The 26,357-nt window shown below is 33.6% G+C and overlaps 1 long non-coding RNA gene across 1 annotated transcript; it reads right to left on the bottom strand.

Moving 5' to 3' along the window:
- Positions 1–19,723: 19,723 nt before the first annotated feature.
- LOC132268630 (uncharacterized) lies at positions 19,724–21,258 on the bottom strand. Its single transcript, XR_009469321.1, has 3 exons — positions 21,167–21,258; positions 19,890–19,951; positions 19,724–19,782 (listed from the first exon to the last, which is right to left on the bottom strand). It is a non-coding gene; the product is annotated as an uncharacterized LOC132268630 (long non-coding RNA).
- Between the last annotated feature and the right edge of the window lie 5,099 nt (positions 21,259–26,357).

The following is a 26,357-nucleotide window of genomic DNA, read 5'->3' as shown; positions in this document are numbered from 1 at the left end:
TGTATGGAATTGAGATTTGTTATGAAGTTGATAATTGTTGTTCAATTATATTTAGAAATGAATATGACATGGTTATAATATTGTTTAGGCAAGGAGAAGGAGTAAACAACTTTGACCCTACCAAAGGATTAGTGAATAAATTGGAAAGTAGCCAAGGTGAGTGTCCTCACTAAACATTTTACACTTGAATGTGTTAAATTGAAGTATTGAAGTTGTTTACGTGAAATAAAGATGCATATATATATACATATATATATATATATATATATATATATATATATATATATATATAACTTGATTATATTATATAAGGTCCATACTCTGGCTTGGAAAGAGAGTACCATATTTAAATAAGGTCCATACTTTGGCCTAGAAGGAGAGTACTACAATATGTAAGGTCCAAACTCTGGCCTGGAAAGAGAGTACCATCTTTAAATAAGGTCCATACTCTGGCCTAGAAGGAGAGTACTATATTTTAATGCATGTTATATGTTAATGAAGTTTAATTGAAGTTATTAGATAATATTTGTTTATATTACTCTGATGTAGTAGTGTTACATTCACTGGGCTTTAAGCTCACTCCTTCCATATCTATATTTTCAGGTACAAGGTTGGGTCGCTACTGCCAGGTCTAAAATCTTGAGTGGGAATGGGGAAAAGAACAATGGAATATCTTTTGTTTAAGATGTAAATATTGTAGTAGAGGTTAATAGTGTAGTTTGTCGTTAACGCTTTAGTTTGTTAGAATTTGCACAACAGGCATTTATTTTGTTTAAAATTATAAATTGTTAAGCAGGTACTCTGATGTATGATGATGTCATGTTAAATGAGATTAATGCAGATGGTTAGATACATTCTAATTTGTTCAATTTAGTAAATAGTGTAAAGTGTGTTGGGTGTGTCAACTTTTGGTATCAGAGCCTAGGTTTTCTAGGTTTTGGAGGTAGTAAGAGTCTAGACTGGCAGTGGCAGTGGGAAGTGTGTAATAAAGTCATTTCTTTGACTTGATTTTATACTAACAAATATATGTGGTGATTATGTATCATATATATATGTTGTTATATTTGAGATTTATTGCTGATAAAAAGTAATGGAAGGAGGAAGTAGTTATCATAGAATCGAGGAAGAAGCCTCTTATGTTCCTGTTGAGGCTGAAGTGGAACAACCTATTTAGGGTGGTATGAGAAGAGAACAGAAGTACTTAACTGGTATGCAGAAAATGGAGAAGGCTATAATAGACTTGGCAGAACAAAACAAATAATTATGGCAAGCCAAATGATGATACAAGAAAGGCTGGAAAGACAACAGAAAGGAAAGAAAGGTTCAGATTATGAGAGGTTTATTAAGTTAACACCCCCAGAATTTTCAGGTACTACCAAACCAAAAGAAACAGATGGGTGGGTAAGAAGAATGGAATCGATATTTGCAGTGATGGGTGCAGTAGAAGACCAGAAGGTAAACTTAGCTACATTTATGTTAAAAAATGAAGCTAGTTATTGGTGGGACACGACAAAACATTTATTGCTCATCCCAGGAGAGAAAGAGGTGATATTATGGAACCCATTTGTTAAAGTGTTTTATGAGAAATATTTTCCTCCAATTTATAGAAAAGAGAAGGAACGAGAGTTTATTCTCCTAAAACAAGATAGAATGTCTGTAGTGGATTATGAAGTTAAGTTTATAGCTTTATCGAGGTTTGCACCCAAGTTTGTACATAATGAAGAAGATAAATGTACAAAATTCTAGGATGGTTTAGAGGCAGCTATTAAGTCTATAGTTTCAGTATTTGAGGAAAGAGATTACAACAGACTTGTGAATAAAGCCATGATTGCCGAAAGGGATGTGAAAGAATTGCAAGAAAGAAGGGAACAATACAAAAGAAATAGATCTGAGCCATCATAATCAAGAAGAGGTGAAGGAATTTCAAGTCAGAAAAGTCAAAGGTCATGGTATGGAAGGGGAAGGGGTAGTGAATCTCAAGGGCAGACATCAGGTAGTGGAAGAGGTCAAAGGCTTTCCGAACAACAATCTGTACAACAAGGTAACTTTGGAGGAAGTGTTACTGGCAGGGGGTGTTTTCAGTGTGGAAGGGAAGGTCACCAGAAGAAAGATTGTCCTGTGTTGAAAGCAGAAGAGTGCTATCATTGCCATTAGCCGGGTCATCGGAAAAGAGATTGTCCTATGTTGATAGGAGTGACCTCAGTGGATAGTGTTGCTGGTTCTGGTAAAGGTTTTCCATAGGGGAGCTCGTTAAAAGGAGTTAGGGGAGCTATAAGTGGTTCACAAGCCCAGGGAAGAGTTTTTGCTATGACACTTCAGGATGCTCAAGCAATTCCAAAAGTGGTGAAAGGTACACTTTCTATTTTAAATATAAATGTTACTATGCTTATTGATCCTGGCTCAACCCATTCATTTGTTGCATCATCTATTGCTATGCATTTGGGTAGACCACTTTCATCACTAGATAGTAAATTGTTTATTTCTACACCAATGGGGGAAGTGGTGGTAGTTGCAAATGAATATTGGGATTGTGTATTATAAATGGGGGATAGATAGTTAAAAGTGAATTTGATACCATTGGCTATAGCAGATTTTGATATCATTTTGGGTATGAATTGGCTATCTGTGTATCATGCGTCAATAGATTGTTTTCGGAAAGAAGTTATATTTCAGATACTAGGGGAGCCAGAATTCAGATTTACTAGAGAAATAAATGTTATTCCAAACTGTCTCATCTCAGCTATAAAACCAGAAAGTTGTTGAAGAAAGGGTGTCAAGGTTACTTGGCTTATCTAGTTGATACTAAAAATAAAGAGGTGACACTTGAAAATGTATCAGTGGTAAGGGAATTCACAGATGTGTTTCCAGAAGAATTACCGAGGTTGCCAGTGGGCAGAGAAATAGATCTTACCATTGAGTTGGTACTGGGAACAACTCTAATTTCTATTGCTCTGTATCGAATGGCACCGACAGAATTGAAAGAATTGAAGATACAGTTGCAAGAATTACTAGATAAGGGCTTCATTCGACCTAGTATTTCACCGTGGGGTGCACCGGTGTTATTTGTTAAGAAAAAAGATGGCACTATGCGGTTGTGTATTGACTACAGACAATTAAATAAAGTAACCATCAGAAACAAGTATCCATTGCCACGAATTGATGATCTGTTTGATCAGTTGCAAGGGGTAAAAGTGTTTTCTAAGATTGATTAATTTGAGGTCGGGATATCACTAGTTGAAGGTAAAGAATAGTGATATTTCTAAAACTGCTTTCCGAACTTGATATGGCCATTATGAGTTTTTGGTGATGCCTTTTGGGTTAACCAATGCTCTAGCGGTGTTTATGGATTTAATGACTCGAGTATTTTATCTGTATGTTGATTCATTTGTTATTATCTTTATCGATGATATTTTGATATATTCTCGAAGTGTGGATGAACATGAAAAGCATTTAAGAATTGTGCTACAGATTTTACGGGAGAAACAACTTTTTGCTAAGTTCAGCAAATGTGAGTTTTGGCTTGATAAAGTTGTATTTTTGGGGCATGTGGTATCTGGGGATGGTATTTATGTTGACCCGTCAAAAGTGGAAGCAGTGGTGAAATGGGAAAGGCCTACTAATGTGACAGAAGTCAGAAGTTTTCTGGGATTAGCAGGTTATTACAGGAGGTTCATCCAAGGGTTTTCTAGTATTGCATTGCCATTAACGAAGCTGACTCGAAAAGAAGTAAAGTTTGTGTGGAGTGAGGAATGCCAAAGAAGTTTTGAAGAATGCCAAAGAAGTTTTGAAGAATTGAAAAAAAAGTTAACGCACTACAAGAAAAAAAGGGCTTCTACAAGGGGCCAAAAACGCAGTGGAAACCTATTCACGGCACATTCTAGGCACTCGTGTATGAGGGTTCTGTAAATACTCAATTTTTTTTACGAGAAAAAATCTACCTCGTAGAAAAACAATAGAGTCGCCGTAGAAAATAATTTCGTTTATATATATTAAATTTTATTTAATTAACCTACAAGGTGCCGAGGCATGCCGTAGAAAAGGTTTCTACGGCGAATTGTAACTACCCGTAGAAAACTCACGAGACACCATCGCCTGCCTTAGAAATTTTTTTTACGGCGAAGTATAACTACCCGTAAATAATCTCACGAGGTACCCACGGCTGCCATAGAAAAGTTTTCTATGGCAAGTTATAACTACCCGTAAATAATCTCACGAGGTACAAAACCATGCCGTAGAAAAATTTTCTAAGGCGAATTTTAACTACCCGTAAATAATCTCACGAGGCATTAAATTATGCCGTAGAAAACTATTCTACGGCAAATTTTAGGTACCCGTAAATAATATAAACCATTCTCTTGACTTGCCGTACATGCCGTAGAAAAGTTATTTAAGGAAGATTTTCACTTATTTACGGTATTTCAAGCTCCCCGTAAATAATATATATATATAATTAATTAAGGGTGCATTATTTATAATATATATATATATATATATATATATATATATATATATATATATATTATAAATAATGCACCCTTAATTAATTTCTGTTAATCATCCACTACCTATAATTCACATCACTTTCAGCTATAATTCATTTCAATTCAAAAAACATACATATCCCATTAAATATATCAAAAGAGTTAAAACCTTTTTACAATTTATCATTTATCAATGTTCTAAAACAAAAAATACATCCATTTGTCAAGAAAATCATCAATTTCTTAACACTTCTGTTGAAAAATTGATAAACCTTCTAGCACTTGAATTTCAGTCTGCACTTGTAAAAAAACCAGCTTACTGTACAAAATCCAAGGAAGTAGCTGCAAAATCCAAGAAAGTAACTGTATCACACAAGTCTTAAATTCAGAATGCTAATAAAAAAGGAAATAACAAGATTATCATTTTATGAATCAAACATAAACATTTTGCTAAGAATTTTTTCCGTAGATCTGCTTTTATATTTGAAGCAGATAATTTTGCTTAATTGAATACTAGATTTTTGCAAGGATGTATGAGAACAGACAATATCATAATCTCTTTATATTCATGAACACTACAATATCATAATATGTAGTCTCTTTATCTCATGATTATGAGCAAATCTGAAACATTCTGAAACAAATCGGAAACATTGTAGGTTTTTGGTGCAACGATTATGAGCAAATCTGAAACTTTAAATACAAGTCAAGTCTTATATATATATATATATTATCTCAGTTTGTTGGTAGTTTAATTTATATATGTTTTCTTTTTAAAACTGAAATTCAGTGTTTTAACATTGAAGATGCTGTTGTAACCTTGCATTGGAATATACCTTTGCTTGTTAATTGGTTATTAATACCTAAGCAAGTGTATCTAGCCTATTGAAGACTAAGGGAGTGGACTTCTTCGGGACGTCAAAGGGAACTCGAATCAGTTTAATTCAAAACTCTCAATTTCTTTCAAAGATTCAATCTTTTAGAATTAAAAAGGTCTAGTGATATAACAAGTACCTTGATTGAGGTTTTTTCAATCAAAGATTCAATCTTTTCTCATTAAAACACTTTACGGTACATCAAAGGGAACTCGAATATGTTTAACTCAGAACTCTCATTTTCTTTCAAAGATTCAATCTTTTTACATTAAAAAGGTCTAGTGATATAGTAGGTACATTGATTGGGTAAACCCCTCTTTTAATTTTGGTTGTTGTAGTTATTCTTCAGAAGGCTTCGTTGCTCCAAAACCTCTCCTCTTATTTTATTTTTTATTCTATACTATATTCATATATATATATATATATACACACACACACTATTTGCTTAGAGAAAGAAGGATGATGACCCGTATCATTTTTATGGCATATATGCAGCGGTTAGTTCTTAGCCACCAAACTAACCCACCAACATCTTGACAAGTTGGAGTTTGGTTTAGGAAAGTGGACCTTCTATGGACACATCACACATAACTTGCATCTAAGCTAATGAGGTTGTTATGACAATTACCAGCCCCATGACCCTAACCCAGTTTGAGACTGGGGATATGTGTAATTATAATGGATTGGTTAGAGATATTCTCCAACCAGTGAATATTTTATCAACTTCTATATAAAATACACACTATCCACAATGACCTGTATCATTTTTATGGCATATATGCTGCAGCTAGTTCTTAGCCACCAAACCAACCCACCAACATCTTGGCAAGTTGAAGTTTGGTTTAGGAAAGTGGATCTTCTATGGACATATTACACATGACTTGCATCTAAGCTAATGAGGTTGTTATGACAATTGCCAGCCCTATGACCCTAACCCAGTTTGAGACTGGGGATATGTGTAATTATAATGGATTGGTTAAAGATCTTCTCCAACCAGTGAATATTTTATCAACTTCTATATAAAATACACACTATCCACAATTAGTCTCAACAATGCAAGCAAAATTTTAAATCACCCTCCACACTTACTTACCTTTTTTTTCCCTTCTTTATTCTTCTTTTATTTATTTATTTCTCCAATTTCTCTCTTTTAAGTATCAGACAAAAGAACACAAATTATTTATCTTCCTTTCTTCTTTTGGCTTCTATCTTATCTCTGTAAATTCTGTAAAATTGAACATAAAGCTGAAATCTGTTATAACGGAGCCAACTTTGAGGGAGGAATCTGTAATTTCTAAAACGTTAAAGGTATTGCCTGTAATTTGGCCTAACCTCGAGGGAAGAAACAGATCTAAGCTTTCTCTCCATTAGACCCCAACTCATTCCTCTTTTGCCGGCTTCTTTATGGTGGTTTTATCCGCTTTTTATGTCCTTTACTTGGGACTCACCCTACCTGACACAATAATGAGCATTTGTAATAACCCTTACCCTATCCAAATACAAGGGTATATAGTGAAACGTTTATGCATGTGGAGGAAGGGAAGTGGTATGGTGTAATGGTCAGATTCATGCCTTTAATCTCTCTCTCTCTCTCTCCCTCCCTTTTGGGGGGTTTGAAGGGAGTGCCGGATGTTCATATTCTTGTTAACGGTATTCCCTGCTTAGATGCAGACTGTAGACTAGGATTGATTTAGAATTAAGAATAACTGTAAAATTGTTGAATTTGCATCATTAATTTATCTCTTTCCCTCATGTGTAAATCAATCTAATTGCTTTCCTAGAGAGATTCTGAATTCTCAAGATTGCTGCATTTCTGGTATCAGCAATCATGTATATATTGTTGCTTTAGAACTCTTAGCATGCATTTTATCTTGCATGGGCAATGAATAATACTATCATTGTTCTAAGCAGAAAAATGATTAACTTGGCTTCGAAAGGGGTATTGACATTTATATTCATGAACACTACAATATCATAATATGTAGTCTCTTTATCTCATGATTATGAGCAAATCTAAAATTCATGAACACTACATCTCAGTTTGTTGGTAGTTTAATTTATATATGTTTTCTTTTTAAAACTGAAATTCAGTGTTTTAACACAAGATGGTGTTGTAACCTTGCATTGGAATATACCTTGCTTGTTAATTGGTTATTAATACCTAAGCAAGTGTATCTAGCCTATTAAAGACTAGGGGAGTGGACTGTGAGGTGTTCTTAAGCTTAAATCACAAAGTTGCCCTTGAAAACTTAAAAGGTAGGTTTTGGTGGGATTAAGCCTGCTTGTGTGTGCCTATTGTTGTAACTTGCTATGTAAAATGTTCTAAACAATCAAGCAAGTATAATTTGATGATATAAGGCTGTGGGAGTTAATTGAAGACCTGAACAGAAGCTGCATTGTGAAAAGACTTGTCTAACCTCAATTTTGGGGTTTAAGCCTTTGTGAAGAGAAACTATTTTATCTTGCTTCTATCATTGTGCTATTCTTTTGAACTAGTGTTTTTGAAGATACCTAGGTTGGGGGAACAAGTAAAGGTCTGTTTTGAAGCTACATTATGAAGTTACTGGTTTAACATTGGGTACACTTCAACATATAAAAACCAATGGTTAGTGATCTTTTAATATTTTGATCACAAGTACATCTTATTTTCATCAAATGTCAATATATAATTTTTTTTATAATTTTTTTTCTGAATTAAATGATAATGAATATCTTCACATATAATAATAAATCAAATGTTTCATGACCTAGTTTTAACTCTTTTGATATATGCATATTGCTGTCATTCTATATAGAAAAGGAAAGGTGCATTTGTGTTTGTTTTGTCGGGGCCCAAAGTTTTGAAGAAATCTCTTTCCAATCAAGAATTTCTATACTTTGTGATTTCTTCATTCAACACACGACTCTTTTGACTCTTAAAAGTGATGACTCATAACTTACTATTCTCATACTATTCTCAGTGGTGGTTGTTTGTTGGCGGCTTTGTGTTTGCATTTGGCTTTGTCAAATTCGGATGGAGTGGAAAGATGGTATAAATGAAGTTCTTAACATATTTTTAAATCATCAATTAATGAAATTGAATAGTCAAAGTGGTCATAGTGATTCAAAACATATCTTATATCATACATTTTGACTCCTCATAATAGAATTTTACTCCTACTCTTGTGCATATTTTTGAAAGAATTATGAAATAGAGCAAACTAAATAGATTGAATATAAAAACTCCATATAATGTTACAATTCTCTTTTTTTAAAAGCACTTTATATTATTATTTTTTAATTCACAAAATTATTTAATAAAAATTTCAATCATGCATACGTAATCGGTCCAAGAAAAATCTCATGACATCAACAACTTCTCCTCCACAACAATCAATCAAAACCTCCACATACGATGATCCCATACTCCCATGCTTTCAACATTTTAAAACAAGAAATAAAATTTAATGGCCTCCACACGGGCCAATGTACCAATAAGGTAATAAAGTTCAAGATACACCGCAATATTGGTCACTTAAAGGCACGTGACCCCCTAAGTATGAGTATAAAAAGCATTAAAATTGTGCAATCATAAAAGAAGCTTAGTATTTGACCTTTGTTGTAGACTGGAATCATAGAAATTCTGATTCTTCTGCTCCTAATGAACTGGTAATAATCAATCCTGTCAAAAAAAAAAAAAATTTCAAAAATGTAATGCAAACAAATACATAAAAAATCAGATCGTATAACTAATTTAAGAAATATAATAATAAGTTAATGAATGACTAATTGACTTGAATAATTTTCACATATTTCTTAGGCCATACAACCAAGCTTGTGTTAGCATCACGAAGATAAAAATTTCCATTTAGGCTTGCTCGATACAAAGGACAGTCACCGAGCAAGATATCATCAATCCATACTTTCCAACAATCTGGACCAATTGGAAAATGATCTTCTAACGCATTGGGATCCGTTGCTGCTATCTCAGCCTTTGTAACAACTACACTTGACCCATTCCAGTGTAACAACTCACATTTTAAACCTTGTAGATCTTCTATAATAGGACTTGGCATAGCATTAGACTGAGAACCAGCGCTAGCATTTTGGGACTATAATTAATGAAAACATGGATTAAAAAAACTAGTACATTAAATTCAAATGCTATATAGGCAGAAAATAATACGTATATAAATTGTTGTAACACTTACCAACAAGGCTTTCATCTCATTCATAATCTCATTTCTCATTTCATGTTTGATTTGTTCTACTCTTTGTTCAACTATTTCTTCTACCCTTTTTGTTTGCACCCTTTGAAAACCATTTGCCTCAATTTTGGAGATTGTTCCTCCAAAACCAAGGCCTCTAACTCGACCTTTACGTTCTAGACCAAGTACATGAGTGACTCTATCATCTCGAAGAGAGCTTGTGCCTTTAGGTTGGGTTTTGGTGTACTCTTTCATTTATTTCTGAAATTCCATATTTTAAACATGTTTGTTGTTATGCATTTAAGCATGTTTATAAATGGAATTTTAAAAAATATAAGATAGGTAGGAAATATATATTACCACTGCTTCTTCTGTCGCATCGTTCAAAGGTTTCCCACCCTTCCTCATGTGACCTTCGATCCATACATCAACCCTTGTTATAGAGTTAGGTGCATCAATTTTTTTTCTCTACACAGGAACAATATTTGTGTACAGATAATAGAACTTGTTAATATTGTACAAGTTAGTATAATATTTGTGTAAAATTTGCTAATAAATTTTTTTTCAAATACTTACACGAGTGCTTCAGCGATTACAAGAGAGGCTGTGCTAAAGAGGACATAAATGTGTGTTCTTAGCTCTATTTGAGCTACATTTGAGAGGCTGTGCTAAAGAGGACTCAAGACCAAAGAATAAGAGAGGTTTATAGAGATTTTAAATGATTATTTGAGCTGAAATTCAACCCTAAATTCAGTATAAAATGAGGGTCTCAAAGATAATCAAAGAGGGCTGAGAGTATAAAATAAGGGTCTCAAATACATATATGAGTGCTGAGGGTCTTTTTTGGAGCTGAGACAAGGGCTGAGCAAGTATAAGTTGGTGATTTACATATGCAAGAAGCCACAAAAACAACAACTCTAGAGCTGGTATCAATTCTCAGATCTCAAACCTGCTCTATATTTAATTTCTGATGCATTGCAGCTGTATGTGAACTTAAAAGTGATACATCTTTATGTTACATGCATTATTGTTGCTTGATCATGCTTATAATGATGATACAGAGCTATACAATCTAAGCTACATATCAGAAAAATAACCTTTATAGTTTCAGGCCTAATAGACTTAACAAATCAGGTTTTGTTTAAATTTAATGGCCTGCTGTGAGTGCTGTGACTGTCATACCGGAGTGTAGTTGACATAATTTTCATCTGAGAACCTCTAGTTTGATATTATATAAATGGGAGAATTGAGAATTGAGATGTACCACAGCAAATTTACAATTTTGTCCCTGAGAACATCACTGCTGCAGAAAATAATTGTGAAGCTTGGTTTGGGTTATGACTTATTACTAACTTGTTAAAAACTGAGTTGTGGTAATTGAAGCATGTGTTATATGATGATTGTAAGCTGTGGAAGCTAGTTTCAAGAAGGACCAGCCACAGAATTAGTAAAGTGCCCCTAAAACAGAAAAGGCTAAGACAAGACCGTGGGAATCTATTTTGAGCATTAAGAGAAGCTGCATTGTGGTTTGAAATTTGTATCCCTATTGGTGTAGAGAATTGAAGCTAAGATTTCCTGTGTTGTATACTTTGAGCTGAAATTTCCACTAATAATGCATAATTAAGCTTCCAAAACACATGATTAAATACAAAATATCGATACAAAATATGTCTGACACATGTACAAAATCAAACAACAAGATCCATTCATGGGATGAAAGAAGAAAAGAAAGATGGAATAATTAGTTCTACTTACCATTTCATCCTCTAGACGAGCATACCCCTTACGACTTGTTGTGTGAGGCATCTTTTGCTTCTTTCGCAATTCTTAAGATTTTTCTCTCTTTCGCTATAAACAAATAATATAATTACTAATTTCTAAAGAAGAAAGTTATTAGAGAAAATAATTTGATCAATATTTTACTTACTTTATGGTCATCAGAAAGTCGATTACTCACAAACTGTTGCCACTCATCGATTGATTGTATACTGTCAGGCTTTAATGAATCAATAACCTCTGTATCTTCATTTGACTTATATATGTTGGTTGTAAGGCGTGTTCTATAATCACCCCAACTCTTTCCCATTCTTCTAAAAGCATCCTTTTTATGGAAATCAGGGGCTTCAAATTTTTGCTGCATTTAGTGTAAAAATCAAACAATCAGTAGTTTTTGGGAAAATTTCCTATCATTAATGGCTTAGATCCAATTATGAATGGTGGTGTGTGCTATTAAATTTGGTCATCACTTTTATTTCAATTATAATTCTAAAACTGAATCTTAGGTCAAATACCTATATTGAAACAAATATATCACATAAAATGCAAGAAAAGAACATACCTTTATAGATGTCCATATGAGTCTTTCTTTCTCAGCTGAAGCCTCTTTCCACTTTTTTGAGCTAATTGGAACATTCTGTCGTGCTACTATTCCGATGCTAGTAGAATTTTTTTTACTATTCTCACCAATTGGTTGCCCTCTTTCATTGAATTCAATCGGAAGTAGTGACTCGTTATCATTTGCTACTGCATTTGCTAATATTGATGGACCTCTACCCTTATGAGGACCCTTGTGAGTAGAGAGAGTTATTGAAGCATCATTTGCCGAGGTGCTTCCACTATCATGATCGATTGGAACCCAGCTAGAACCTCTAGATTGTCCACCTAACTGTGTATGGGGAGAGTTTGAATCTCGATCTGATATAGTAATTCCCTCATTTCCCGAAGTCCTTAAGGCTGCCACAATACAATTCCTCTCTCTTAGTCCTCTTTTTGCACCAACTTTAGAGGACTTTATATGAGAACATATGCAAGATAAGAAAATAAGAAAAACCATTAAAATTTAATACGAGGCAACAAAATTATAATTTAAAATTGATATATTAATTACTTACATCTGCGGGACCACGCATGCTGAAATTTATCTATCTTTTTCCCTCTTCAATTCTTACTCCTTTGCTCTTATAATGAGAATGACTTATTTTTTAAAACAAAAAGTTCTAGAAAAAAAAAATAAACAAAGTATTTCAAGCCATAGATATTTCAAGCATAACATTACATATCATTTTTCCCCTTCATATTAGTGTATTGGTGATAGAACTCAGGGTCCAGACAATACAAGATGCATAAGAATGTTTAAATATAAAAAATACATATATGTTCTTGCAAATATAGATGATATTAAGGGTGTTCTACACCTTCAGATAGACCCACAAAACATGTGTACAAGTTATTTAAACAAAAGTAAAGCCTATATGGAGTAGTATTTAAAAGATAAAAAGAGTGAGTGAGGTGTAAAGTTACAAGAAGACATGTCATAAAGCACTACAATAGAATGCAAAAAACCTGATTTATGTAACATAAGACAGTAAAAGGCTATTACATAAACAAAGTCCCAAAATAAAATAAAATAAAATGACTTCCAGTAAAATCTTAATACATCTACACGGTCATGCCCTCATAATCCAACCGCACATACTCTTCATTGCCATCATCATCATCATTTGAGTCCAATCTTGATACATCTAATGGCATAGAAGACACATAACTATTTTCTTCAAAAGACTCCAAGTCATTAAAACCTCTTGGCGGCGTTTTAAGTACAATATACCAATTAGATGTTTCATCTTCCGAATAAAAAACTTGCTTAGCCTGTAAAGCAAGAATAAAGGGATCACTTTGAAACTGACTTTGACCTTCATGAAGGTTAACTAATACAAATCCATCTTCAACTTTGATGCCATTTCTAATGTTTGCCCACTCACAATCAAAGATTGGCACTTTAAATGTGTGGTAATCTAACAAAAGTATATCTTTTAAAACACCATAGTAAGATACTTTTCCTAGAACTTGATTTGTATCTCTTGCACTAGATTAACATATAGTTTCCGCTTCAAGCGAAACACCACTATCTTGTGTGCTTCTCTCCACATCCTTGGTGTGAAATCGTTGTCCATTAACAATATATCCCGAATGTGAAATGACTTCTCTTCTAGGCCCATTTGCAAGACACATAAGTGTATCGGACACATCATTACCAGCTGCACTAATTTCATTTGCAAACCACAAACAAAAAGTCTCCATATGTTTCTTTTGTAATGCGCTTGCATTCCTTATGAGACGCCTGTCTATCTGCTTAAGCTCCTCCAAATGTTTTCTGTGAGGCAAACACTATTGGTAAGTTTTCATTGTTATTTTTACAACAAATTAATAAGTCCTAAAGATATCATACTTACCCTGTGTGCGGTTCCACCTCTGCATTATTGAACAAGACATAACGGTGAGCAATTTGTAACATGTCATTCAACATGACTTTCAAAATTCCTTTCGAAATTAGACGGCCATCTATTGTTGTCTCACCTTCAAAATCCTCATTTCAAGAATGTCTCACCCCTATTTTAGAAGCTTGTTTGATGTGCTCACTACAAAATTTCACACACTCATCAGCCAAATAGCTTTCAGCTATGCATCCTTCAGGTCTCGTCCTATTTCTAACATATCCTTTATAAACCTTCATCATCCTAAAACATAAAAAAACAAAATAAATTATATATATGTTATAATATTAAATATCTAACTCCATAAAAGAAGGAAAAGTTGATATTAGTACCTCTCAAATGGGTACATCCAACGAAATTGTACTGGTCCACAAATACGAGCTTCGCGTGCGATGTGAATAGTCAAGTGAATCATAATGTCGAAAAAAGATGGAGGAAAAAATCTTTCTAACATACACAATGTCTCAGTAATTTCATTTTCCTGTCTTTCCGTTGAGTTCCTATCAATCACCCTTTGGCATACTTCATTAAAATATGCACATAGGCGAAATATGGCATTCCTTACACCCTTTGGTAGAATTCCCCGTAACGCTACCGATAGTAATTGTTGCATTAGGACATGATAATCATGAGATTTCAAGCCTACAACCTTGCATTCATCCAATGATATATGTGTCCCAATGTTGGAACTACAGCCGTCTAGTAGCTTTAATTGTTGTAATCGCTTACAAAAAAGCTATTTTTCTTTCTTCTTTAGTGTATGAGGTGCTGGTGGCAAGAAATGTTTCCCTTTTGAATCTTATGGGCGCAAATCCCTCCTGATGCCCATTTCCTCCAAATCCCTACGAGACTTGAGTCCATCTTTTGATTTTCCTTTTATGTTCAACAGGGTGCCAATAATACTCTCACAAACATTCTTCTCAATATGCATGACATCTAAGTTATGGCGAACGAGTAATACCTAAAACACAAATAATGGAATAATAGTTTTTTTAAAACATATTATAAACTTAAATAAATAATATTTTATTTTTTTTGAAAAAAAATAAACGACTTTCTATTACAAATACTTACCTCCCAGTATGGTAATTCAAAAAATATGGATTTTTTCTTCCACGCCACATTTTCGTCCTTTTTTGTCTTTTGTTTCCTCTTTCCAATTTTTGGTTTGATATGTAATTTTCCCTTCGCTTTTTTACCCCAATCATTTTTAATATTTTTCATAGCATGAAGAATTTCAGTCCCAGACAAAATTTTAGGCTTCCACCTATGTTCTTCACTCCCATCAAACCAACTCTTCTTTTTTCGAAATGGGTGAGTAGGAGATAGCCATCGACGGTGACCCAAGTAAACGGTCTTGGTGCTACAATTCAACCACCTTGAACATGTGTCATCACTACATGTTGGACAAGCTTTTTTACCCTTTGTAACATGACCAGAGAGGTTACTAAAGCTGGAAAGTCACTAATTGTCCACATCAAGATTACCTTCAAATTAAATGTGGACTTTGCAAATGCATCATAAATTTCCACGCCTTTCTCCCATAGCTCTTTCAAATCATCTATAAGTGGCTCCAAATACACATCTATATCATTCCCTAGTTGCCTCGGCCCTGGGATTAGTAATGTCAACATCATATTTTCTTTAGACATGAGTTCAAGTGGTGAAAGATTATATACCGCCAATGTTACTGGCCAACAACTATATGCCGAACTAAGGTCACCAAATGGATTAAACCCATCAGTTGAAAGGCCAAGTCTTAAATTTCGTGAATCTGATACAAAAGAAGGCCATTTTTTATCTATCGTATGCCATGCAGGCGTGTCAACCGGATGTCGCATCTTTCTATCCCCACTTCTATGAGTTGAATGCCACGTTAGTTGTTTTGCTATTTCAGGGGATCGAAACATTCTTCTAAACCTTGGTACTATTGGAAAGTACTGCAACACCTTAGTTGGGACACCATTTTTAACCTTTTTAGTACGCTCATTCTCTTTCCACCGCGAAGCACCACATTTTGGGCATTTAGTCATGTGCTTATTCTCTTTTCTAAACAGACAACATTCATTCTTACAAGTATCTATTTTCTCATATCCTAAATCAAATGTCTTCAAAAAAAAATTCGTTTCATAATAGCTCTTAGGAAGTTTGTTATTTTCTGGAAGCATATCCCCAAACATTTAAAGAAGTCCATCAAAACCATTGTCGGATAAATTACTTGTTGCTTTGTGCTTGTATAAGGCAACAGTTGCAGACATAACCGTATACTTTGTGCATTCTGGAAATAAAGGGGTCTTAGCATATTCTAACTTCTTTTTAAACTCAGCCTCTCTTATTTCATAGTTTGGATCTGAAACATCATCACCACCATCAAAGAAAATATCTCTATACATCTGATACGTCTCTGGCATTTCAACGTCATTTACATCACTTCCATGTTGGGGAGATTCACTCAGATTTTCCCCGTGAAAGTACCAGATCGAGTATAATTGATCCATTCCATTTTCCAATAAATGCCTAAACACCATGTCGAAGTGTTGGTGCTTTGCATTTAGACAACAATTACAAGGGCATAAAATCTTTTCTAGATGGCCCGCATTCGCTTGCGCCTGATCAGCAAACCTCCGTGGTCCTTCTAAATACTTTGGATCAACTCTATAAAATTAAAGCTTTAACATTTAATTAAACTTAAAATTAGTGTAGACAATATTAACTTTTATAAGCACACTCCACTACAAATAATAACCTGTAAGTCATGTGCGTCCATTCTTTATCCATCACTATTTGCTTAATTATTTTGTCTACTAACCTACCCCAAAAGATAAAAAAAAATTGTCAAAATTCTAGCAAGAAGAATATCTAACTATATTCATGATAATGTGAATAAAGGCAGAAAATGGTCTGTTCAAAGAGTAAGTGTGACAACCTTAAATTTAATTAAGTCTTCCCTATGTTTAGGACCAGAATTACATGATTTTTGATTAAATTTCTTTCTACCTATTTCATGTGTTGCATTTCAATATTAGTACATCCCTAATTGCTTGGAATTTATTTAAATCCATCGGTTGTGCACGGTTCGTTGGCAATTTATAATTCCTTAATTGTCTAGTATATAATTTTTTGATCTAGTATTTAATTTATAGTCATGAGTTTCATTTAATTTTTCTATTTTACTCATGGGATGAATTTAGTTGTTAACAAATAATAATAAAAATAAAGAAATAAAGAAATAAATAAAATGGGTAGAGCCATTGAGTGATTACTTTTGGAAATGAGGGAGTATTGAGATATTAATAGAATGTGGTTTAGTGGGTTTGCATGTGGCAGCATGTAGGGGATCCAGAACTAGGTGTCATTCATATGCAAAACTTGGAGACACTTTTAATTATTTAGCACTACACTTGTGACTAGTTCCCTCATAGTTGTTGCATGCCAAGCCTAAAAGAAAACTTCTAGCCGTGGGTTGTCTGACAGAGAGAAAGAAGAACAGAAAGTGAAGAAGAAGAAGAAGGGTTCGGACTAAGGCTGAAAATGTAGGCATTTTACCCACACACCATCTAATCTCACCACCTCCAGTTGTTACCTTCAATTGGGTAGGGATTCTCTTTAACTCTTGCAGCCTTGAGAGTTATTTTTATAAAGTTCTGTTTCCCAATTTAATGTTCCATGAAATTATAGTTTTTCTTGTTACAAGTACATGATTTTCTTGTAGTCAAATGCTTGATTTTAGCTAAGATATTATACATATGCTTGGTCATGATCTGAGCTTTGGTTACATACAAGTATTGCTTTTGATTTTATTTCAGAACTCTACATGGTTAAATTGTTTTCCAATCAGAACTTAGCATGTTGGTAGACTGATGTATATTATCAATTTTACGCCAAAATAATTCTGCTTAATTAGATCATGTACCTAAAAGTTAAAACCTCATGAAGGCATTTGTTAAAGGCTTTCCTACTAGGCATTGTCTCACCCTTGTTATTTTTCAGATCTTGGTGCTCAGGACGGCAATGCTAGACCCGAGCTTGAGTTCCCATAGATGGGATCCTTTTGTGGAACATCTTCTGCTTGGTGTTTTTGTGTAAAATATTAGCCTGAAGTACTATTTTGTTCATGTTTGATGCCTTATGAAACAATGTTAAGGTCGTGGTTGTTGTGCTAGAGTAAGGATGACAATATGCTCTCTGCTATGTGTTCTTTACGACAGGGTACTATATCTAGATGTTTTGTGTATAGCCTGCTAATGGTAGCATATGTACTTAGTGACTGGGCATCAGAGCTGTGACTCTTTATTTTGGGTGTACAAATTTGGACTGAAATTATCTTTCTATGGATGACTTTATGCAATATATATATTCTTACCCTCTTTAGATCTTTGTTATGTCTATGTATTATATAAGTTGTTCATGGGGGTAAGCTCTGAATTTTCTGTTAGAGGGTTTTATTTAAAGAAAAAAAAAAATCTATTTTAAATTTCCTCTAGTACTTTCTTGGAAACGAATTTTAATCAGAGGTCGTAGTGCTTCAAACACTGTGAAATTTTTACCATATGTTTCCCTTTGTGTATAAAGTCTCTCACAAAAATTTTATAATTTTTTGATTGGTGGATATTTTTTAAAAAATCTTATATCATCTGCTGTTTGGTTTCTGGTCACAGTTTGGAAACTGAATTTGAGAAAAGAATTTGACGGCCTTCCCGAAATCAATAAATTATGAAAGTTTCCAGTTTTATTATTTCAAGTGTCTAGTTTCTAAAGGTTAAGGCCCCAAAATTTTATTGGCTCTCTAAAAGACTAAGCAGGCCAAAGTTTTGCACTTGGTTCCATTTCAGCACAAGCTGTGAGAGCTTTCTTCCTTCCAAAAACTATTTTCCTTGGTGTTTTTCTAGCATCCGGGAGTGACTCGGTCACATTGTCATCTGAGTCTAGTTTCTAAAAAAATTTAGTTTGTTTCATTTCGATAATAATTGAATTTTCTATGTTTTTTTGAGGAACCGCTGCGCAGAATTTGCTTAAGCTGAAAACTGTTGTTCCATTTTTTTTTTGTTTTAACCTTATTATCATGCCCTATGGTTTTGGGGTGTGACAGTAAGTTGGTAATGAAATAACTCTCATTACACTCTGAGCGTATTTTAGTTTATTGATTTTGGTCCTTAATTATCTTGTATTATTTTACTTTGGTATGGTTTTGGTGGATGAGATCTTGTGTTGTAGATGTGTGGCAGAGTTTGGGTATTTTGCCTTCTTTTTAGATATTATTTTTCGTGTATGCATATATGTGTGTATGAAAGTGTAGATGTGTGGGTTGTTTTAGGTGTTATTTTCATAAATTATTTTGATATGGTGTAGATGTATGAGATTTGATTTGAAGCTAACTTATTCAAGTTGTTGAAGCTGTCAGACATGAGTTTTTGAAACGAAGATCTCCATAAAAGAACCCTAATCCTTGCTCTAATTTGATGCAAAGTTTGACAATTCATTGAGGGAGGCATCGAAGATTGCTTGTATTCGTTCTATGAAGAAACTAGGGTTCCTATTTTGAATCCACAATTTCTTCGAATTTCAGATTGCTATACACATCAATTTGGAGCAAAAAATCAAGGTTCGTCAATCTCTTTCTGTATATGTATCTATTAGTATTGATTTTTTAATTAAGAGTGTTTTATATAATTTTAATTTAAGTCAATTCCTATTCAAATATGACCCCCATTGTCCGTAAGTTAGAAATGCTATCTATCTTAACAAAATTAGGACATTTTTCTTAATACTTTCCCATGCTATCATGTAAATTGAAAAGAGCAACGAGAGAAAAGAACACAAAGAATGATTACTATACTTTGAATTGCATCTTATGGGATAAGAGGCGTAGCGTGGAAGAGCATACCTTTAGAAGAGCAGGAGCCCCTTCTTCTCTAATGATAGTCCTAACACAATCAAATATACCTTTGTACTGGTTTGCTGACCCCTGTAAAGGTTGAAAAGATGAAATGAAGAAAGAATTTGCATTACTCCCCTTCTATGAAAAAGATTAAGACAGAAAGAAAAGTAAGAAAAAAGATCCATTATCTGTACCTGAACCATTAATCTAGTTTTTATGACATCAAGAGGAGTTGTTATAGCTCCAGTGATTGCACCTGAAAATATACAAGATTTTATTTTAAGAGATCCTCAACAAGTAGGGCATTAAATTGAAGCACATTTTACATTAGTAAGAGTCAGTAACATACATGGTTGTCAAAGTTACGATTTGAATCAGAGGATTATACGATCCTACCTATTTGATTTTTATTTATTTTTTCTCTCTTCTTAAAATTTGTTGGGCCTTCAGCTTATTGGTCTCATCCATGTGACATGTCTATGTTGTGGACAAATATTTGATGACAATATAATAGGGCAAGCAGCCAGTTGATGAATGGTGAAACGATTACATAGTAAAGAGGTAGCCTGCTACTAGCCACAATTTACAAATGTGATTTATTAAATCAATGTTAAAATTCAAGGAATTATGTAAAGGTGTGATTGGCTCTAGTCTGAAGGGTGCTAATAAATTGGATGATTACCATGAATGTCCTTTGCAGAATCACTCTTGTCGATCAAAATTATCCATGGTTTATGAGAAATATGTGCGCTATACATGATAGATATATTCACACAGCTTCCAGAAATAAGTAAAAGTTTATACAAGTATCCATAAGTGATTAAATATGTACACACCCCTTCTGCTTCCTTTAGCCATGGTGAAATGTAATTAATATCAATCATGTGGACCAATAAAAGCTCAATCAATGAAAATCCTATCCATCGAATTAAATGCCACAATACTATATATTGTATAGTCAAGGTTGGGGTATAGCAGCGTATAGAGTACAATAAATGGATACATCACAAAATCTATCATGGCAGTAAATTTTTTCTTCAACCTAACAAATCCTGTGACCAACTGATAAAAATATTTTTATCTATTTAAGCCATTTGTTGATGATTTTTTAAAACTAATTTGCCACATTTTTTAAAACTTTTTAAGACAAAAATTGTGGATTTGATAACACCTAAAAATGGGAAGTTGTGGGTATACTTGTTCGGCTATTTTAGGTATAAGGCCCACACCTCACAAGCCTTGGCTGTCTCAAAATCATCATAAAGTTCCTCATCAACGTATTCACGATCAACAAGACCAATCATATAATTAAACTTGCTTCTTCCAATTTATTCACTAAAGCATCAAAGAATTGAAAATAGTAAAACTAAAGTATTAAATGACATGCTTGATTATCTCATATGTTAAAGCTTGCCTACCTAAGTCATGCTGATATCCATAGTAGGAATATGCACAAATGAAAAGCACTTACATTGTTACTTCTACTACAGGAAGCTCAGATATGGATTCTACTGAATCAAGAGCATTTTCAAGAAGTTCTCTCACAGTATTGTAGAGGGATTTCCCTGGCTGAAAGCAAAATAAAATGCAGAAATTGACGATTGAAGGAAAAAGAATAGCTACGAACTTGTACTAATAGATTTCTATACAGATATCCGGAATTTGACTTTGCCCCTAATTCACTGAATTTAACAACCAACTTCGGACAATTTAAATTTGCAAATTCTCTTAGTAGGCGAATATTTATCTAGTTTTCACACACATAGAGAAATAAATGGAAAATTTCTAACTTTCCCCACCCCCCCCCCCCCCCCCCCCCCCGGCCCCTCCCAAAAAAAAAAAAGAAAAAAAAGTATAATTTCAGATATTTACAACAAAAAAGTTTTTCCAATCAAATTAATTCAATCGAGGCACTGGACTAGATATAAATTCACCAATTACTCTCCTAATACTAACACCATGCTTCCATCATCACAAATGAGAGATTATATATTTAATGCAACAAATAGTACATATCAAAATTATTCAGCTACAAACTAATACAATTACTGAAAAAAAAAAAAAAAAAAAAATTACCCTTCACAAAAAATCCCAAAAAAAAGCCACAAAACCATTAAAATTCTAACCCACAGAAATTATACAGGAGGCTAAGAAACTCACATTATCAAACCCAGCAATGTTCTTGCTCTCAGCAAAAAACTCAGCTGGTGATTCTGCAGAAAAACAAATGAATCACCCGAACCCAAATTAACACACAAAAATCTCAAGCAATACCGATATATACAAATAAATAAATAATACAAAATTGTAGATGTAAATAATTATTTATATACAGAGAGAGAGAGTGAGTGAGAGAGAGACAGACTAACTCTATTTAAGAAGAAAAACAAATGAATCACCCAAACCCAAATTAACACACAGAAATCTCAAGCAAACTGATATATACAAATAAATAAATAATGCAAAATTGTAGATGTAAATAATTATTTATATACAGAGAGAGAGAGAGTGAGTGAGAGAGAGACAGACTAACTCTATTTAAGAACTCTTTCCTTAGGTTTTCTAGGGGTCTTCAATTTGCCTTTCTTTGCTTCGATTGGACTTTCACTGCTCCAATAGAGAGGCGAACCAGAGAGACATCATCATCTGCATCTTTTTCGTCTAAAGAGAGAGAGCACAGAGGGAAAGTTAGGGCTAGCTTCAACGTGAGAGAAGGGGAGCATAGAGAGAAAGGGCTTAGACATGATATATAAGGTATTGACAAAAACGACTACGTCATTTTTGTCAAATTTTTAATTATGTTTTCTATTAAAAAAAATTCATTTATTTTGCTATTTGGCGCTAAGTTTCTCGCTAGCGGGGAAAATTTTATTTGGAAAATATTGCTTATCTACGGGGCAAAAAAGACGCCTTAAATGTGAAATTTATTCAAGGCGTCTTTACTACACCGTAAAAGAACTTAATTATGTTTAATAATATTTTTTAATTAAAAAAATAATTTATCTGGCGCTAAGTTTCCAGCGAGGGGAAGGCTAAAAATAGTATTGCTTATCTACGGGGCAAAAAATACGCCTTAGATGTGAAATCTATTCACGGCGTCTATAATACACCGTAAAAGAACTTGAGTTCATTTTTTTTATTCTTTTCTGTATATATTTTTAAAGTAATTTTAGTAATTTAAGTACTATTGCTTATTTAGGGGGAAAAAAAAAGGCCTTAAATGTAACATTTATCAACGAGCAACATTTATCCCGTGAAAAGTGTACAAATATGCCGTAAATATATCTAAATATTCACGACCTCTTTAATACACCGTAAAAAACATTTTCTATGAAGATTCTACTAAATCCTCGTGAAAACATGTAACAATTACGAGGATTCTTTTAAAAACTCCGTAAATGGTGGTAATCACGAGGCAAAATAAAGAAGCTCAGTAAATACTATGTCATAAAAGCCCACATTTCTTGTAGTGACGTCAGCTCCAGTGTTAACTATTCCGTGTGGTGGTGAAGGTTTTGTGATTTATACTGATGCTTCATATCATGGTTTGGGATGTGTTTTGATGTAGAATGGCAAGGTAATTGCATATGCTTTTAGACAATTGAAGAATCGTGAATTGAATTATCCTACGCATGATTTGAAGTTAGCTGCTATTGTTTTTGCTTTGAAATTGTGGAGGCATTATCTGTATGGTGAAATTTGTCAAATATTCACTAATCATCAGAGTTTGAAGTATTTGTTTACACAGAAGGACTTAAATTTGAGACAGAGGCGTTGGATGGAGTTAATCAAAGATTATGATTGTAATATTCACCATCATCCTAGAAAAGCCAATGTAGTAGCAGATGCCTTGAGTAGGAAGTCTTCAGGGAGACTATCTTGTGTACAGTGTGCACGGGTGGCAAATATTATGGAGTTGAGACTGATGGGAGTTGAATTAACAGTTACTAACAAAGGAGTATTGTTTACACATGTTATAGTGAGACCTTTGTTGCTGGATCGAGTTAAATAGTTACAAATTCATGATGTATTCTTGGATAAGAAAAGAAGAGAAGCTCAAGAAGGTATGTAAACTGAATTTACAGTTAGGGATGATGGGACTTTGTATTTTAAAAGTCAAATTTGTGTTCCAAATGATGTTTCCTTAAAGAAATATATTTTAGATGAAGCCCATAATTCTATATATGCTATGCATCCGGGGAGTACTAAAATGTACAGGGATTTGAAGGAATACTACTGGTGGAACAATATGAAGCGTGAAATTGCAGAATTTGTAGCAAAGTGTTTAGTATGTTAATAAGTGAAAGCTGAACGTCAGAAACTAGCGGGGTTATTGCAACTGTTGCCAGTTTCACAATGGAAATGGGAGCATGTAACAATGGATTTTGTGACAGGACTTCCAAGATCAAAAAGGGGACATGATTCTATTTGGTTATAGTTGATAGGTTGACGAAATCAGATCATTTTCTGGCAGTGAAAACTACTTATTCTATAAGGGAGTATGCTCATTTGTATGCTGATGAGATCATATGTTTACATGGGGCTCCAGTTTCTATTGTTTGTGACAGGGATCCGAAGTTTATTTCGAGATTTTGGTGTAGTTTACATGAAGCCATGAAAACTTCTTTGAAGTTTAGTACAGCTTTTCACCTGCAGACGGATGGGCAATCAGAACAATCTATACAGATTTTGGAAGATATGTTGAGAGCTTGTGTGCTGGATGTCAAAGTTAGTTGGGATGAGTATTTACCGTTGATTGAATTTGTTTATAACAATAGTTATCAGTCTACTATTGGGATGGCACCGTATAAAGCTTTGTATGGGAGAAAATGTAGAACTCCATTGTGTTGGGGTGAAGTGGGTGAAAGAAAGTTATTGGGTCCAGAATTGATTGAACTTACAATAGAAAAAGTGAAAGTAATTCAGTAGCGTATGAAAGTAGCATATGATAGACAGAAAAGTTATGTAGATGTGCGAAAAAAAAAGAGATTTGGAATTTGAAATTGGTGATTTTATTTTTCTTCATATTTCTCCTTGGAAGGGTATTATGAGGTTTAGAAAGAAAGATAAATTAAGTCCCAGGTACATTGGACCTTACAAAATTCTGGAACGAATAGGAGCAATAGCGTATTGGTTGGAATTACCAGCAGAATTATCAAGATTACATGATTTTTTCCATGTCTCTATGCTTTGAAAGTATATATTGGATCCATCTCATGTTTTAGTTGCGGAACCGATAGAGTTGAACGAAGATTTAACTTATGTAGAGGAACCAGTACAGATTTTGGATCGCCGAAAACAAGTGCTTCGAAATAAAACTATATCATTGGTAAAGGTGTTGTGGAGAAGTCACACAATTAAAGAAGCGACTTGGGAAAGTGAGGAAACTATGAGAATGCAATATCCTCACTTATTTGGTATGTTTCTTCCATTTTAATTTCGAAGACGAAATTAATTAAGGGGGAAAGAATTGTAAGGCCTCAACACATAATCATTTTTATTAGCATAATTTAATTTTTATTAAACACGATTTATTGAATATTTTATGAAGTGGGTTGTATCGTGAAATTTGTGGGTGGTGTCAAAGCATATTTTAACTCGTGGCAAACAATGGTAAGAAAAATAAATAATTAGAATAATAATATGATTTAGTGGTAATAACATGTGGTACTGGGTGTGTTTGTATTATATATATATATATAGATATATATATATGCTAATGTCTTTTTATAAATACTTAATATTATAAGAGTTTCAAGCTTCCTCTAAAAACTTTACAGTTGATGGGTGTGCTATGATAACACTAAAGTTGGTGGATAACTATTAAAATCAATTGCCAGCACATGAGCTATACACATAACACGTATGTTAATAGAAATTTGGTTTCCTACATAGACTAGGCTGGGACGATGCGAACAAGTTATGACTTGTTGGGTTTAGGAAAGAAAAACAAAAGAAAAAAAAAATAGAAACAAAGGAGGGATTTTTCAGCCGTAAAAGAAGAAAAGACGGAGAAGAAGAGGAAGATAGAAAAGAGGGAAAAGAGAATTTTTCACTGGATTACGGTAAAGGTACAGGAATTCATATCTTTGTCTACATGGAAGTTGATTTATATATATATATATATATATATATATATTTATTCTTCACAAGTTGAGCTATTTAATTCTTTTTGATGATATTTTAAATTTCATTGTTTCTATCCTTGATTGAGTGGTTTTCTATGAAGAAATACAAATTTGGTTGGGTATGTGTAAATTTATATATATTGATAGCTTTAATATATATTTAATTATTATTATTATTGTAAAGGATGAGATTGAGAAGTGGGTTTTGCAAGCTTTGGGTGAAAAGTTGTATATGAGAAAACAAAATTTTAGTTTTTGTAGCCATTGTATTGCACCCATAAAAATTAGTCAAAAGACGAAATCCATGGGATGAAATGGCTGGAGAGAGAGTGAGAAGGAAAGAGAAAGAAAGAGAGAAGAAGAAAATTTGAAAGGAAGGAGACGAAATTTCTATTTGGAATTTTGGTTACCAGTATTAAAGGTAGAGAATTTTTCTATTGAAGGTTTATTGTTTGGTATTTCCATGGACAATTTGGGTAAATGGTTCTACATAAAATTTCATCAATTTTATTTAGTTTACTTGATTCCAGTACT

The sequence above is a fragment of the Cornus florida genome, unplaced genomic scaffold (genome assembly GCF_030987335.1).
Source record: "Cornus florida cultivar Cherokee Brave unplaced genomic scaffold, ASM3098733v1 CherokeeBrave_3.0.0_Hap2_Chr08, whole genome shotgun sequence".
Lineage (NCBI taxonomy): Eukaryota > Viridiplantae > Streptophyta > Magnoliopsida > Cornales > Cornaceae > Cornus > Cornus florida.
Note: the sequence above shows the minus strand (reverse complement) of the source record. Positions and strands in the feature narration are given on the sequence as shown.